The following is a 19889-nucleotide window of genomic DNA, read 5'->3' on the forward strand; positions in this document are numbered from 1 at the left end:
ACAAAACAACACCCATGACCGAGATTATGATAACATTAGTGAACAAGGGGATGTCCATCATCAAAGGTCCAATGGAGAAAATGTTCCCTTAGCTAACATTACGCAACAACTTCAAGCACCTCAACGACAAATGTAGGATATGCAACAAGGATCCACGATAAGGTACTCCTTCGAGGACATTTGTCCTTATCCTTTTGATAGGAGGCTAAACACGATACCTTTCCCACCAAATTCAGATATACCAAAGCATGAAAAATACAATGGAAAGAGTGATCCCTGTGATCATATTAGGGAATTCTGCACTATGAGCTTGTAGTTTGCTCATAACTATACATAGATGATGAGGCTATTCCCAAGAAGTTTGGGAGGGAAAACAATGGAGTGGTTGTCAAAACTCACACCTCACATCAAATCATTTGATGAGATGGAAAATAAATTCATTACACAATACTCCTACAATATCCAACACGAGGTCACCATGCTTGACATCTACAACACAAAACAAAAGAACAATGAAGCGTTCATGATGTTCTTACAACGATGGAGATGCATGGTCTTAAGGTACCCACGCGATGTACCTGAAAAAGAAAAAATGGAAATCTTCATAGATAATTTAAATGATTAAACGAGTTATCAACTCAAAATACAATGTCTACAAAGTTTCCAAAAATTAATAGAGAATGGCATCCAAGTAGAGGAAGCCTCGATAAAAAAGGGGACCTCAAAATTCTCTAAGGAAGGTATTATTTTGTCAAACAACAACACCTATAGCAATTAATAAAACAACAATAACTCTAACAAGTCCAAGTTTTGGACTAGAAATAAAAATGTTGTCAATGATGGTGTAGTCGATGCCAACAACATAAAGTCTAAGCAGCCAATGCTGACTTTATCAGGTAACACACCATCCAACAATAATCAAAGAAGTGTAAATCAAGGCACTAACAATTATCAATGTATCAACAACCAAGCAAACAACAACAACAGCCAAGCGAACAACAAAAACAACCAAGGGAACAACAATAACAACCAAGGAAATAACAACTACCAAGGGAACAACAACAACAATCAGGGGAACAACAATAATCAAGGGGGTAACACTAACACTCTACCTCCCCCATATCGAAGAACATATACACCATTGGGACAAACCCTGGAATCTGCATTTCAAGAACTATTGGCAAACAAGATCATCACATTGCCAATCATAAGCAACTTTGAACCCCAAGTCAAACCACCATGGTGGAATGACTCGCACTATTGCGATTATCATAGAAACAAGGGGCATAGAACAAATGATTGTATGAGGTTGAAAAACCTAGTTCAAGACATGTTGGACAAGGGAGACATAACGGTCGATGGTCATAAAACCAATGGTGATCATGAGGCATTCAAGAATCCTCTTCCTACTTATGACAAGGGAGGAGCATCAACATCAAACAACGACAAAGGAGCCTGCATCAATCACATATATGACAATGTCATAAATCACATATCGACATATGACAATCAAGTAAATGTCATAAAGATCAAAGATAAACAAGAACATGCACTGGTAAATGTGACAACAAGGGCCCATAAATATGTCTTGAAGGGGAGTACGTCTAAAGCAACAACCCTCCTTAAGACTCAATATAACTTGATCGACCAGCTGCAAAGGACACTTGCTCAGATATCAATACTAGAGTTGCTTAAAATCTCACCAAAACACAAGGATATCTTGGAGAAATCTCTTGTAGAAACAACAATTCCAAACAATCTAGATATCAATCGATTCCAAGCCATGGTGGCACATATGATGGTGCCACATAACATATCCTTTTCAGAACACGATGACGTCTCTTTGAGTCATCTGCACAACACCCCGCTCCATATCAAAGTCCTAGTTTACAAACATCGGGTGAAAAGGGTGCTAATAGATGGAGGAGTTGGCCTAAATATATGTACCTTAAAGCTTATCCGTGCATTGGGATTCACCAAACAAGCTATTGATCCCAAAAAGAAGATCACTATCAAAGCGAATGATGATGAAGAAAGGTCATTCAAAGGAACAATGGTACTACCCATTCAGGTAGGACCTATGCAAAAAGACACAATGTTCCAAGTGTTGGACATAAACTTGACATACAACATACTCTTGGGTCGTCCTTGGATCCATGAAATGCAAGCGATACCTTCCACATACCATCAATGTCTCAATTTCCCTTGTAGCAGACAAGAGATCTTGATATCAGTAGACACTAACCCCTTTTAGCATTGTAATACTATGGGGGCAACTCAAGATGTTTTGGTACCACACAATAGGGAAGCTCAGAGCTTCCTCATCATCCAACCATTAAGAAAAACTCAAGTCTTTGTCCATAGACTTTGAGTAAAAGATGAAGATAAAAGACCAAGGCATGGGGGAATACTCTTTTGAACCCCTATGTTTATCCAAGTTGCCAACATCGCCAAGGTCTTATGGACAACCTTCCACATCAAGGCACCAAGAAGCATAATCCATCAAGAAGTTTGATGGAAAATTTATCCAAATCGGCACACTTGCAGAAGAATCAGAAGACAAAGATATCCTCAACTGGCTATAAAAGGATGAGGAATAAATAAGAGTCGTTGCTCTAGAAGTTGCCATTCCCACATAACAGTATGGAAATGGGTTCAAAATCATGCAACGAATGGGATATAAAGGAAAAGGACCTATTGGAAAGTGTCAAGAGGGCATCATAGAACCCATACAGCCCCATTCACAACTTACAAAAGACAAACCAAGACTTGGGTATGGTCAGCATATTCAACCTGTATAAAAGTGATATCACCCTCAAAAACCCCAATGGAGAGAAAAAGTAACACATAATGAGGAATCATGGCAAGAGGTGATACACCAAGCAGCTAAAAAGATAAGAAAAGAACAAAAGGATGAAGAAAATGAGAAGCGAAAAGAAGAACTCACTATCCAAAGGGAGGAGGTTGCTTATAAACAAGTACATCATGTACAAGCACCTATTCAAGCCGAATCTAAGCCACTACAGGAAGAACTTGCTAGTCAAAGGGAGGAGATTGTTTATGAAAAAATACAAAGAGCACAAGCAAGTACAGAACTTGAATCAACACAAGCCACCAAACTTGTATCGATTATCAATGACCTCTTTTCGCCATACAACATTCCTATCAGATTCAGTGAGGTAACATTAGACAGTGATTCTAAAACAGTCTCAAATAAGTATGAATGGGACACTTGTTCTGACATCACTGAGGATATTGAGGTAGATATAATCCATACATATACACCCATACCTTTTGAGGGACAAGGTTCGAGGCCTAGATCATTTGAATTTGGACCACTACATATCTATGAGGCTAGTGAAAACGAGCAACGTCAATACGAAAGAGGCATTATCAAAGAGAGTACCATCAAAAACCTTGATAATGTCATAGAATTTGATACATCCAATGACAACTATGACAACATATCCATTATGACTCTTACAGTGACAGACCTTGACCCACCAAATGATTCCCTACCTCTCGTACATCCTGACCTTATAGACTAGGAAGAACCTGAACATAGTGATATACCAACCTTTCAAAACGATGATGCCATTGTCCAATACCTTTGTTCAGTCAACCCAGAAATATGCTCCACCAGTGAATCCCTTAACGATGTCTACAATCAAAGGAATGCCAAGTCTCTCAGTCGCAAAATGAACAAAATAAAAAATCGATCTAATTATGAAAACCATTTAATGGCAGTATTAGATAACAAAAAAGTAAAAGCAAAGGATGTATCTGATGGTGAAAACCTATTTGAGGCACCTGAGGATGAGAGACTTGACACTCTTCCTGAACATTACTATAAGAGATCGCCAATTTTGATTGAGCCAACTTAATCAATCAATATTGGCATTGAAGTAGCAACAAGAACCTTACATTTGGCGGAATCACTAACAAGGCAAGAAAGACCGGACTACATCAAATTATTCAAGGAAAAACAAATCAACTTTGCTTGGTCTTATGCAGATATGTCAGGCGTTGATCTAGATCTCATCATGCATCTCTTATTAATCGCTCCAGGAGCTGAGCCCATTAAACAAAAACTCAAAAAGATGAATCCACATGTGGCATTGCTAGTCAAAGTTGAACTAAAAAAACTACTAGATGTTGGTTTTATCTGACCTATAGACTATGCAAATGGATTTGCAACATTGTATCAGTTTCCAAGTCAGACAAAAGCATATGGATTTGCATAGACTTCGGGGACCTCAACAAGGCTTGTCTGAAAGATGATTTTCCTCTACCAAGCATCGACACAATTGTGGATCTCACAACAGGACACACGATGCTATCACTCATGGATGGTTTCTTAGGATACAACCAAATAAAGAGCTCTGGAGTATCAGGATAAAATTGCATTCACATGTCCATGGGGTACATACTGCTGGAACATCATGCCTTTCGGTTTGAAAAATGATGGTGCGACCTATCAAAGAGAAATGACAACAATCTTCCATGACATGATGCATACTTTTATGGAGGATTATATAGATGACTTGCTAGCCAAATCATTCACAAGAATGAGACACTTGGAAATTCTTGATAAGATCTTTCAGAGACTAGAGTAGTTCAATGTTAGATTGAACCCTAAAAAGTGTGTTTTCGGGGTCACGTCTGGAAAACTCTTGGGATACATTGTATTAGAAAAAGGCATCGAGGTGGATCTCACAAAGGTTTAGGCTATCATGGAAATGCCACCTCCAAGGAACATTAGTCAGCTATGATCTCTTCAAGGCAGGCTACAATCTATCAGAAGGTTCATTGCTCAATTGGTGGACAAATGTCTTCCATTCAACCATCTACTTCATAAAAATGTACTTTTCAGATGGGAGGATAAGTGTGTAGAATCATTCCATCAGCTAAAGCAATATCTCATGAATCCACCTATTTTGGTACCACCAATAGCAAGAAATCCACTCATTCTCTACATATCAACAACGAAAGTATCACTGGGGGCATTACCAGCAGAGGAAGACTCAACAGGAAAGGAAAGAGTCATCTATTACATTAGCAGGATGTTGAATGGCTACGAACTCAATTACACTTTCATCAAAAAGGTTTGCTTAGCTATGGTGTTCGCTTCCCAAAATTTGTGACACTATATGTTAGCTCATACTATCAAGCTAGTAGCAAAGATCAATCCATTAAAATACTTACTCATTAAAGTCGCTCTCATAGGGAGGTTAGAAAAATGGGTCATGATCCTAAGCGAGTTTGACATTCAATTCACATAATGGAGGGCTATCAAAGGACAAGAAACAATAGATCAACTGGAAGAAGCAGCACTACCAGACAAACACCCACTACATGTGGAATTTCCAGACACAAATGTGCTCATTATTACACCAAAGCAATGGATCTTATACTTTGATGGATCCTATACATAGCATGGATCAGGTGTCGAAATCTTATTCGTCACTCCAGAAGGACACACAATTCTGAGATCCTACAGATTGATGTTCCCGTGCACCAATAACATCATTGAGTATGAAGCTCTAGTTACAAGTATCAAAATAGTCGTAGAGTGGAAAATCACTGAATTGAAAGTCTATTGGGACTCTCAATTAGTTATCAATAAGATCAATGATGACTATCAAACGAAAGATGATAAGCTGATGTTGTACAAACGCACGGTGGATGACTTTAAGAAATATTTTGTACACATCACATTTGAGAAGATTCTAAGGCTAGACAATAGAGTTGTTGACACAACGACCACCATTGCCTCGCTCCTATAAATTTCAGAAAAATAGAATCGTTATGAATTCTTGGTGGAGCAATTGTTTTCCCCCGCTTATGACAATTTGGAATCTCAAGTCATCTTTGCCCTAAACGGCTTTGATTCACCTCTATATGGGAATATCTATGCTTACCTCAAAGGCAATACCCTTTCACCAGACCTATCTTGTAACAAAAAATGAAGCTTTATACAACAAGAAGCTTGTTATACCTTAACCACCAATACACTTTATCACTGAGGTCTTGATGGTACTCTTCTTCGATGTCTTGATCATAATGAATCCGACTCCGCCTTACATGAGCTTCACAAAGATATTTGTGGCATGCATTCAAGTGGTCCTACTCTTGCCAAGAAACTTCTGAGGATGGGATATCATTGGCCAACAATGGAGAAAGAGTCCTATCATTTTGTCAGGAAATGTCCAAAGTGTCAAATTCATGGCAATCTCATACATGCACCGACATAAGAGTTGCAACCATTCACTACATCATGGCCTTTTTGCCAATGGAGACTTGACCTAGTAGGAAAGATTCATCCTTCCTCATCAAATGGACACAATTTTATCATCACAACAACTAAGTACTTCACAAAGTAGATTGAGGCAGTCCCATTGACTATAGTGACCGACAAGTAGATAGCTTCCTTCATTCTGAACTACCTTATCTGTCGGTATGGCATTCCTAGTTCTATTATCACAGGCAATGAATGAACTTTCAAGAATCAGGATGTATAAGAACTTTGTGAGAGATTCCATATCCATCATCGCTTTTCAACACCTTATTATCCATAAGGGAATGGCCAAGAAGATGCCTCAAACAAAACAATCCTTAAAATCCTCAAGAAAATGGTGAATGGTGCTGGTAAAGATTGGCATGTCCAGCTTAATCTTGCACTGTGGGCATACAAAACAAGTATCCGCACACCTACAAGAGCTACACCATACTCATTGGTGTATGGATCAGAAGTTATCCTACCTATTGAGGTATAAATTCCATCACTCAGGGTATCATTAAAAGGCTTCATCCCAGATGAAGAGTATCGAGTCATCAAGCTGCAAGAGATAGAGTTGTTAGATGAACGTCAACAACGTGCCTTTGATCATCTCAAGGCATATCAACAAAGAATGTGTCAAAGCTACAATAACAAGGTTATACCAAGGGCATTCAAAATTGATGATCTAGTCCTAAAAGAAAATCCTCGAAATCAACAAGATTGAGAAAAGAAGGGGAAATTTGAACTTAACTTGTTGGGACCCTTTGTCATCATACCAACTTATGGATCAGGGGCATATCAATTATCAAATTGAGAAGGGGACGTGCTCGATGAACCAACCAACAACATCCATCTGAAGAAATTCTGTACTCGAGTCGTCCAATGCACAGATCAAGCAAAAAAAAATTTTAAAAATAAAAAAAGTATAAAAAATCGTCACTAGGGTGAAAACCTGGTAAATAAGCACCTTTTGGCACAAAAAAAAAAAGAAAAATACAAAAAAATAAAAAACAAATCAAAAAGTGCAATAAGAACAAGTGGTGAAAACATGGCAACAGGCGCTATTTGTGATAGAGAAGCTCCTTTATCTATCAATACTCGTATCATATCTTTGGCTCCATATGCTCTAAGCCAATAGCCATCACAAAACACTTATACACGCAACATTATCTTAGACATACTTAGCGTAGTCACCGTCCTTGATTATATAAATCATTTATTTGAATCATATCCCACCATGGCTTGGTGATTAGTGTACATATCCATATCGAAGTAGTATTAGCAACAAGGGGCAAAATCCTGACCTCACTAGGGGCATTTCGCCTTGTCGGTTTAAACATCAGATCAAACGCATAGTAAGACAACGAGGATCAAAACAACCAACAATGAACGTAGCAACATGAGAGCGCAACCATCAAGGATAGACATCAAAGAATTGAACTAATTTCAACTTAACAAAAGATCTATTTGCAATATGTTTTACTTGACAAGAATACATTTCAGATATCATGCATGCTTACTTATGGTTGTTTATTTTTGCATATCATATCTCCTAAGCAACTCAAGGATGTCTCAAATACTAGAGAAGTAAGGAAGGAATGTGATGTTTTCTTTGTCTACTATTTGGGAGTGAAGTCTTCTACTATACAAATTTGTCTTACGACGTGATCAAGTAACCTATCACTGAGGACATTTTGGATTTGTATGGGACTAGGGTTAAATCTTGTCTATCTTACACAAGCAACACTCATGGTGTCTTGGTTTAATTAAGTTAGACAATTCAAATATCTGGAAGACAACTGGGGGGGGTGAATCAATTGTCACCAGATTACCGGAACATTAAGCAATTAAAACTTTAATACCCAAACCCAAAAGATCAATACCGGAATACATAAACCAAAAAATGAAATAGTAGATATACCAATTAAGCACAAGCAATAATAAGAGAATAAATACCATCCACATGACACCAAGATTTGTACGTGGAAAACCTAGTAAAGGGAGAAATCACGGTGGGAAGCCTACCCACAATCAGATAATACTTCTGGAGTAAGTATGTGATTACAAATTGAGGGGCCTACACTTGCAAGAATGCCAATAGCCTAAAGCACACTGCTCGTTACAAAAGGAGTCTCACTAAATACATAAAAATCAAGACTACAATCGGGAAGAAGGAATGAACTGCAATGATAGCATCTCCTATGCCTGAGTACAATTCCGATTAAGCTCAATACCAAAGGTCTAAATCCTCTTACATAAACCCAATTCGATCACCAATGATCGACCAAATCCTCTGCATGAATGATTATTACATTATTCGCTCGCATACATCCTTGCATATATCCTCACCTATGATCTACAATGAGATCTTACATCATATATATACAAACCCTCGACCACAAACAATAAGGTCGACCACCAGACAATAAAACAATTACTTAATTACAAAACATGTCGTCCTAAGACCAAACAAATAATATCCAACCCATAAGACATCCCAGAAACACATTGAGAAGTCCAATCAACATGTTACATTAAGTCAATCCATAACCTAGATAAACCAAGACCCAATTTAGGTCCACAAATGCTAAAGCAATGATCCCAATCAACCAATTCTCGAACATGATCACCATCAGCATCCTGAATCTCCACTAGAAGCCGCACCAACACCACTTATGCATAACATCAAAGATCTTCAACAATGCTCTGCTGGTGAAATCCTCGTCGGAACAACAAACCAAGAATACTAGCATACATGATAGCATCCGATCACCAAATCAAAACCAACTGACTGAACATGAATTAGAGTAGCATGAATAAGCCAAGACATACTAGAGTATACCGAATCATCATGATCTAATCCAACCAGAAACCAAACAACCTACTGGGACCAGAAGGATACCGATAAAGCAACCAAAGCAACTAGTGTTGACATAAATGACAGAACATCAATGCAACACATAATCAATTCCTCCAAATGGCCAACAATCTCCCCCTTTGGCATTGATGGCAACACTAGATGTGAAAAACATCCAAGTGACAAGAAAATGCCAAACAAGTCTCCCCCAATGGAAGACATCCAACAAAATCTACAAGATGATATAACAATGAAGTTATGAACCAAAGACCAACCTCCCCTTGTGAATGATATCTCTGTAAAGCTCTGCTTTTCACATATATCTCTCCCCCTTTGACATCAATGCCAGAAATCTGACATAAATATCAAAGAAAAAACAAAAACCCCTGAATCACAAGGCTAACTACTCCCCCTAAGTAGTAGCATCCCCACATCAATCTGAAATGAATAATATCTCTGATAATGCATACCGAACTGATGCCAAATAACATCAATCAATTCGCTGCCAGAGGGGTAGAAACCCCTAATCTATCTCTAAGGTACTCAAATGATTCTATAGGCAAAGGTTTAGTGAAAATATATGCAATTTGCTCTTTAGTATTCACATAAACCAGTCTAACCTCATTTTATTGCACTTTCTCCTTCAAAAAGTTGTACTTGATAGATATGTGTTGTCTTAGAGTGAAATGCCAGATTCTTTGATATGTCTATAGCAGCAGAGTTATCATAGTGAATAACTACCGGTCCAATGCAATGCACTTTAATGTCCTTCAACATTTGCTTCATCCATAGAACTTGTGTACAATTAGTAGCAACAACAACATACTCAGCTTCGACAAGAGACAAAGAAGTACATGATTGTTTCTTGCTGATCCATGAAACAAGTTTCTTTCCAAGAAAGAAAGCTCCACCATAAGTACTTTTCCGATCATCAACATCACCTACCCAATTTGCATCTGTATATGCACATAAAGTAAAGTCACCATCCTTAGGGTACCACAAACCATATTCAGATGTACCTTGCAAGTATCTAAAAATTCATTTCATCGCACTCTCATGAGTTTCTCTAGGATCACTTTGATATCTTGATGCAATGCAAACAACATTCATTATATCAGGCCTAGTCTGAGTCAAATATAGCAGACCTCTAATCATAGACATTTCAAATTCATTCTCCATATTTTTAAAAAATTCAATGCACAACTTATCTTCACCTCCAAAAATGATGTCATCAACAAAAACTTCAATAATCAGTATATCATCATCTGTGACTTTATAATATAGATTACTGTCACCATTACCTTTAGTGAAACCAAGCTTCAAAATATATTTATCTAACCTTGCATACCAAGCTCTAGGTGCCTGTTTCAATCCATATAAAGATTTCCTTAACCTGCAAACCATGTTGTTATCATAAGTGAAAAACCATCAGTTTGCTCAATATAAACTTCCTCATCAAGATCCCCATTCAAAAAAGCACACTTCACATCCATCTGATAAACCGTGTAGTTTTTATGTGCAACATAGGCAAGAAATAATCTTATAGCTTCAATCCTAGCTATAGGTGCAAAAGTTTCACCATAATCAATTCCTTCCTTCTGAGAATATCCTTTACAAACCAATCTAGCGTGATTCCTCACAACTTGTCCATCTTCATTTAGTTTATTCCTAAAAACCCATTTAGTTCCAATAACATTCTTATTTTTAGGCCAGGGAACTAACGTCCATGTGTTATTCTTATCTATCTGATCAAATTATTCTTCCATAGCTTTCATCCAACATTCATCTTTACATGCTTCAATTACTAATACCGGTTCAACTTCAGACATTAAACATACCTCATTAGCTGCCAATATTCTTCTTGTCATCACTCCAAATTGTTCTTATCCCTAATGATCTGATCTTCTGAATGATTCAACCTTACATACCTAGGAGTCTTCTGATTCTCCGTTCCTCTTTCCGGTTCTTTAGTTACTGTTGAATTTTTTGATATTATCGGAGTAACTGGTTCAACATTTTGTTCTGGTAAAGGTGTTACCGGTTCAGTTATCATCATTTCCACTATTGGTTCTTGCTCATAAACTTTGATTTGACTTCTATTATGCTCATCCACCTTGACATTAGCGCTCTCCATAATTCTCTGCAATATCTTGTTATAACATCTATATGCTTTGCTTTCATTAGAATAACCAAGAAATATTCCTTCATCACATCTAGGATCAAACTTACCAATGAAATCATCTCTCCTGATATAACATTTACTACTAGAGATTTTGAAATACTCAACTGTAGGTGTATTGCCAAACCATAATTCATAAGGTGTCTTACCGAGTTCTCCTTTGATATGTACTTTGTTGAATGTAAAGATTGTTGTGCTCACTGCTTCTCTCCAATAGATATGAGGTAGATTAGCTTCCATCATCATGGTTCTAGCAGCATCCAAGATAGTTGTATTCTTCCTTTCCACAACTCCATTCTACTGAGGTGTCTAGGGAGCAGAAAATTGTCTCCTTATGCCATGCTTCTCACAAAAGTTATTAAACTAATTGGATGTGAATTCTCCACCATGATCTGACCTTAAACATTTTTCTTCAATCCTATCTCAGTCTCAACTTTAGCTTTAAATACTTTAAACTTTTTGAAAGCCTCAGATTTCTCCCTTAGAAAAGTAACCCACGTCATTCTATAATAATCATCAATGATTGGCATAAAATATCTATCACCTTGAAAACTTTTAATTCTTGCAGGGCCACGCAAATCGGTATGAATAAGATTAAGAACATCATTAGATTTGTCTTGTATACTCTTAAAAGAGGCTCTGACCTATTCCCATTTGACATTCTTTACATACCGAATCATAGGGCTTCACAATCTTAGGTATATCTCTAACTGCCTTAGTTGAACTGATTTTTACTATGCAATCAAAATTCACATGACACAACCTTTTATGCCATAGCCAACTCTCATCAATTTGTGCAATCAAACATGTCTTCTCACCAGAGTTCAAATGAAATATATTACCTTTTGTCTGAGTACCGGTTACAATCTCCAATCCAGATTTGTTAATGATTTTGCGTCCTTGAATTGTACTTGAAATCCCTTATCCACCAACTGTCCTACACTCAAAAGATTATGCCTTAAACCTTCAACATAATAAACATTATCAGTATTGTGCTTACCATCTAATGATATAGTTTATTTTTCTTTGATCATACATGCTTTGTCATCTCCAAATCTAACCAGACCGCTATCAAATTCTTGTAAAGATGGAAACTTCATTTTATCTCTAGTCATATGATGTGAACATCCACTGTCAATTACCCATTCATCCTTATCTTCAATTTTAGCAGCAAGTGCCTTCTCTTCAGGTACATTCTCTTCTAGTGCCAGAAACTCTTACTTGATAGCCAAGAACACCCATTCCTTCCCATTTCCGGAACCACTAGCAGAATCTTGTGTCGGTTCATCATCAGAATCAATCACACCTTCCTCATCCATAATGTAGCATGATTTATCTCTAATTTTCCTGTACTTATACTTGTTTTGGTATCCAAGGTTAGGCCTAAAAGATCTTCTAGCTCTTTCTTCAAATCTTTAATTCCTTCCAAGACATCTAGATGCAAAATGACCTATCTTATTACATGCAAAACATTTAAAAGGTGCTTTTCCTTCAGACTTACTTCCTACCAGTCCTTTAGGTACTCTTCTAGCAAATAGGGCTTCAAGTTGCTCGAATTCTTCATCTTCTCTCTTCATATCATCCAATTCTTTTGCATACAAAGCTCTCCAATCTTTCTTGTCGGTTTATGATGTAAATGCATGAAAAGCAGGTTCAGACTTCACAGCTCTAGGAGGTCCAAATTCTTCAAGCTCAAAAGCAAATAATTTCCCAACCAAGGTATCTCTATTGACATAAGTATTTGCCATTGTTCTCAATTCATTAACTGCAGTAGCCTTCATCTTGTAAGCCGGTGGTAAAGCTCTCAAAACTTTAGAAACTATTTCATCTTCACTCAGAGTTCCAACACAATATTTAATTACCATAACAATCTCATTTACCCTTTCCATGAATGTAGTAATCCTTTCATCTTCTTCCATCTTCAAGTTTTCATATCTCACCCGGTAACCATCAAGTTTAGGAATCTTAACAATAGGGTCACCTTCATTAAGAGTCTCCAACTTGTCCCATATAGCCTTTGTCGATGATATGTCAGTTAATCCCATTGTTTGTTGATCAGAAAGTGCACACAAGAGGGCTTCTCTTGCTATACAATCATTCTCAAGCTCCTTATCCAAGTTTGCCAGAGGAGGATTGCCAGATGCTGAATTAAAAGGAGTAACTCCATTCTTTGTGATTTCCCAAATTTCCTTACCAAGACATCTCAGATGAGTCTCCATCCGAATCTTCCAAACTCTGTAATTTGTTCCATCAAGCCCAGGAATATCTCTTTGAAAGATAGCAGCAGATGAACTTGAACTGTTAGTCGCCGTAGGATCTTCCTCAAGCAGTTAAGCTTCTGCAGAGAGGACTAGAGCTCTGATACCAATTATCAGATAGTTCAAATAACCAAAAGACAACTAAGAGGGGGGGTGAATCAGTTGTCACCAGATTACCGGAACATTAAGCAATTAAAACTTTAATACCCAAACCCAAAATATCAATACCGAAATGCATAAACCAAATATCAAAATAATAGATATACCAATTAAACACAAGCAATAATTAGAGAATAAATACCATCCACATGAAACCAAGATTTGTATGTGGAAAACCTGGTAAAGGGAAAAACCGCGGTGGGAAGCCTACCCACAATCATATAATACTTCTGCAGTAAGTATGTGATTACAAATTGAGGGGCCTGCACTTGCAGGAAGGCCAACAGCCTAGAGCACACTGCTCGTTACAAAAGGAGTCTCGCTGACTACTAAAATCTAGACTACAATCTAGAAGAAGGAATGAACTACAATTATAGCATCTCCTATGCCTGAGTACAGTTCCGGTTAAGCTCAATACCGGAGGACTAAATCCTCTTACATCAACCCAACTCGATCACCAATGATCGACTAAATCCTCTACATGAATAATTATTACATTATTTGCTCTCATACATCCTTGCATATATCCTCACCTATGATCTACAATGAGATCTTACATCATATATATACAAACCCTCGACCACAAACAATAAGGTCGACCACCAGACAATAAAACAATTACTTAATTACAAAACATTTCGGCCTGAGAGCAAACAAATAATATCCAATCCATAAGACATACCATAAACACATCGAGAAGTCCAATCAACACGTTACATTAAGTCGGTCCATAACCTAGATAAACCAGGACCTAATTTAGGTCCACACATGCTAAAGCAATGATCCCAATCAACCAAGTCTCGAACACGATCACCATCAACATCCTGAATCTCCACTAGAAGCCGTACCAACACCACTTATGCATAACATCAAAGATCTTCCACAATACTCTGCCGGTGAAACCCTAGATGAAACAACAAACCAAGCTTACTAGCATACAAAATAACATCCGATCACCCAATCAAAACCAACTGACTAAACATGAATCAAAGTAGCATCAATAAGCCAATTCCATAAGCCAAGACATACTAGAGCATACCGGATCATCATGATCTAATCCAACCAGAAACCAAATAACCTACCGGGACCAGAAGGATACCGGTAAAGCAGCCAAAGCAGCTAGTGTTGACATCAATGACATAACATCAATGCAACACATAAAAAATTCCTCCAAATGGCCAACAAATTATTCCTCAATGCTTGTGTCATCTTTCAATATCAAAATCTATGTAAGTTATACTTAGGTCGTTATGGTTCAATTATACCATGACGCTTGTATCAACTGTTAACAAATCAAGGCTCAATGATGAAAACAAGGGAAGCATTGGCAATTTGATAAAAAACAGATGGCAACATTGAGAACAAGAATGCATATTAAGCTTTGCATTAGTTGCATTATCATTACCATATCATATTAAGATTGCATTTAGGTGCATTATCGTTATCATTTTCATTATCATTTTAATCTGCATGTAGGTGCATTATCATTACCATATCATATTAAGGTTGCATTTATGTGCATTATCATTTTCAATATCGTACTAATCTGAATTTAGATTGCATTATCATTTTACAAGTATATTAGTTGCATTACCATACTAAAGAATTGCATTAGTCGCATTTGCATCTCACTTTCAAGATACGTCGCATATCATATCATTATCATTTTCATTGCACATCTCATTTTCAAGGTACATCTCATTATCATTTACATCTCACTTTCAAGATACATCTCATATCATATCATTATCATTTTCATTGCACATCTCATTTTCAAGATACATCTCATTATCATTTACATCTCATTTTCAAGATACATTTCACATTTCATATCATATCTGAATCAACTTGCATTAGATTTCACATCATATCATTGCATATCACAATGCATTCACATACATAAACATTTCCATATCATATCAAAAGAACATTTTGCATGATAAACGACATCATCAAAAGCATACAAAAGTACAAAAACATGTTAAACGCATTTACATCTATATTCATCCATACATTGCATTTAGTAGCACAATAAAAGGCATCTCAAGCATATCACCTACAAAACATATAGTTAGGCATGATTACCAAAAACATCTAAAGCATATCACCTACAAAGCATATAGATCATCGCATCAAAACATCACATACATCACATAGGCAATTATCTGCATCATCTAAAGCAAAAATTGTATAGATCATGCACATCATATAGCTCATAAAGGCATCTATAACACGTAGAAGCATATCATATCATCCAACACATGTGTGATCCATGCTGATCCAAAGGAAAATCAAAGATATAAGTTAGAATGGATCATCAGTGAAACAATAAATGTCCAAAGTTCCTAGATATCACATCTATAACAAAGTCTATGAATCAAGCGTAATAAACATTTATCAATGAATCAATGTGTATCATATTGAAGAGATCAACTAAAATACAACAATATCCATCTTGCAGGAATCATTAGAGATACAATGATCTATGTCTAGTCAACAAAATGATACATCATCATAATACAAGAGGCTAGGAGTGGCTGCCTCCTGAATCCAATGGCCTAGCCTTAGAGCCACTTGCACCTGCACCACTACTAGGAGGATCTCTCCTAGGTATCATCACACCCTCACTACTGCTTCGCCTCTGGGAACCCCCTCACTGAGAACTAGCAGCATAGGTAGGAGCACGTCAGTTTGGTGGCACAACCTGAAAGTACAGAGTCTTTTAGTACTCCACCTGCGTTGTCTGCTCAATGAAACTTCAAATGGTGTCCCCTGTAACACCCGATGCAGTGGCCTATTGCTGCAAGGTTTGTACTGTCTCCTCTACGTGACCTCACCACTCTATCTTTGTGTCTCTCTCAGTAGTCACCTGTGCTACTTGCGCCTGTAACCGAGCAATTTGTCCTTGTACTTGTGATAGTTGTGCCTGCAGACTCTGAACTAATCGTTGTAATGCTATTGTTTGTGCCTATTGTTGGTGTGGTGGCACTGTAATCGTAATATGTCTGGGTTGTGGTGCCTGTGAAACCTATGTTGCTGGTACCTGTGGTGAGCTCACCTATCCTATGGCAGGTAGGGGCATGTCTAATCTCCTCCATCGTACCAAGGGCTACACATCCTCCTCCTCCTCCTTTAATCCCATGTCGCTCAATCCCAACCTCCCACCACCCAACTCCTCTGACTTTGTCTTCTCAACAGATCCATCATCAGAACTCTCCTCCTCATCTTCACCTCCCATTGCTACTATATCCTCTGCCTATACGGGGCCTCCCTAACCTAGCATCTGTCTCTAACCACCACCCCTGCCCCTCACCCAACTGGATCCTACTCCTACTCGTCTCTTGTCACCACCACCCTCCCCACCACCATCCCTACCTCGGCTCAACTGTCCTCAGCTCTGACTGATTCCTCGATCTCCTACTCGGCCTCTCCTCACACCTCACCCTCGTCGGCTCCCTCCTCATCCTCCATCGCCACCATCATCTTCATCATCAACAACCACCTCTAGTGGTGGTATCGACTCTCCTAGCCCTATCAATCGAGGAAAATGATGGCTAGCAAAATATGCTGCATAATCCTAGTGTATGCCCGCGTCTGTCACTGTATGTCTCACATCCCAAATGACAAAAGGAAGAGAGTGGAACTCTGCATGAGCTGTAGCATAATCCAAGGGTGGGCCCCACTCTGTTCTCTCCTTGTACACTCTCGCGTACAAGGTGGTACCCTGTGGCATCGACTGTGGCCGACCAAGCTGTCGATAGACTCGAGACAAAAGGAACCTCTACACCACATAGGGTGTCCACCCAATAAAATATTGGCTCTGTAACAAAACTGGCACCTCTGTGGCATCCTTTGGCCATGGCTCACAATCCAAATATGGGTGTCAAACCACTGCATCCATGTCATCTAGAATGCACCTCCAATACTCTAGCTTCCCTATCATAGGTTGGGAAGATGTCTGTCTATACATATACAGATAAGGATATCTAGTTGATCGAGGTATCTGTACAATGGGTCGTGTAATGGGTATATTCTCCCAAGCCCAAATCTGGAGCAATGTGCATCCTGTTGCTAAATTGGACCCCCGATCCCGGTCGTATACTATCTGATGGATCTCGTGATAGAGGTGGGCCAAAACATATATACCCCATGCATAGCGGGTCCTCTCTCGTACCATATGTCATAGTACACGGCCCCATCCAACTGATAATCCACGTGATCTCCTATCAGGAAGGAGGAAACCACCAACCAATACCGATAGCACTGATGGAAGTGGGGCATATCTATCTACCATCTCTTGCCAACCCACTGAGTACCCAATAATATGAGGATCAACAAAAATCTCTCAAAGCACATTTGTCCCTCTAGTCTCCTCCACATCATAGACAACCAGCTCGCCTGTGATCGAAATCCGATAGACATCCTCGGGAGTAATTGTGATCTCCCCTGTTGGCAAGTGGATGGTATTATGCTCACTATGCCACCGCTCTGCTAAAGCTGTCAGAAGTGCTCTGTTCTTCCAATAGGAAGGCATGAGCAATAGGTGAATCAAACCATGGGCCTTGAGCACCTCTCAATCATCATCCGTCAACCAAATGCGTAGGGAGAGTGTCTTTGAGTATTGCTCCTGAAGCTATATAACACCTTAGTCTGCCTATATCAACACACAAGTACCATATCAGTGTCATCTATTCTAAGCAATCAAGCATCAACTTTCAATCAAAAAGGGGCACCTATCAAAGTGACGACAGTCATGATCTCACACAAAGAGTTCCAAATTAGACACTCTTGACAACTAGGTGAGTTCAACTTAACCTATCTATCGCAATCAAGTCTCATATCGAAATTAGAGAATCAAATCAAAATCAAGTTTCATATCAGAAATCAATCAATCAAAGTCTCATATCACAATCAAGTTTCATATCGAAAAACAATCAATCAAAGTCTCATATCGCAATCAAAGTTTCATATCGAAAATCAATCAATCAGAGTCTCATATCAAAATTAAAGTCTCACATCGCAATCAAAACATCATATTGAAATCAAGTCTCATATCGAAATTAAAGTTCCATATCAAAATCAAGCAACATATCAAAATTCAGAATCATATCGCAATCAGTCAATCAAGGACACATATCAAGCATGCTATCGATGACGACATTGACCCATATCGACAATTGACCCATATCGACAATCAGGACCCATATCGACAATTAACCCATATAGACAATCAGGACCCATATTGAAAATTGACCCATATCGACAATCAAGACCCATATTGAATCAGGACCCATATCGACAATTGACCCATATCGAATCAGGACCCATATTGACAATTGATCCATATCGACAATCAGTACCCTTATCGATAATTGACCCATATCGTCAATCAGGACCCATATCGACAATCAAGCCCCATATTGACTTATTGACCCATATCGATAATCAGTCTAACCCATATCGACCTATGAAACATATCGACATTTGATGCATATCAACAATCACGATTCGTACCAACATGACCTATATCGAATTTGAACCATATCGATCCGACTCATATCAAACGACGAGTCATATCGATCCTAGACTGACTTTTCAACATCATGCAACTCAATGGACAAAATTGACACATACTAACACATTGACGTGGTGCCAAACATCATAACGAACCTAAAAATAAAATTTGCACATGTCAAAACTTTCCAAAATTTCAAAAAACTCAAATTTGTCGCATATGCGCTAAAACAGTCAACACATGCACTAAATCATATGCATTATACAATTTAACATATGTGCTAAGTCGTACAATGAATGCGCTACTAATTCTAACGTATGTGGCATGAAAAAATTGTATGCACTACGTCGTACGACATATGCACTCAAAGATTAATAATAATAATAATAAAAGAAAAAGCCCTAGTCATACATGCAAAAAATTGAAAAATCTAGCCTAAAAAACAAGAAAATCTAGCTAAAAAATTCACAAGGAAGGTCAAAAAATCGGACTTATAGGTGGGTCGTACTTCACGGGTCGTTGGAATCGTCGAACACGCTCAAATCATTGTTTGTGGTAGGGGGCTCCATTTCTTGTCTCCTCTCCAAGCTCCACTCTCTAATTGCCAAGTGCACAAATGAGGCGGAAAATGGGCCCTAGAG

This window comes from Cryptomeria japonica, chromosome 3 (assembly GCF_030272615.1).
Source record: "Cryptomeria japonica chromosome 3, Sugi_1.0, whole genome shotgun sequence".
NCBI lineage: Eukaryota > Viridiplantae > Streptophyta > Pinopsida > Cupressales > Cupressaceae > Cryptomeria > Cryptomeria japonica.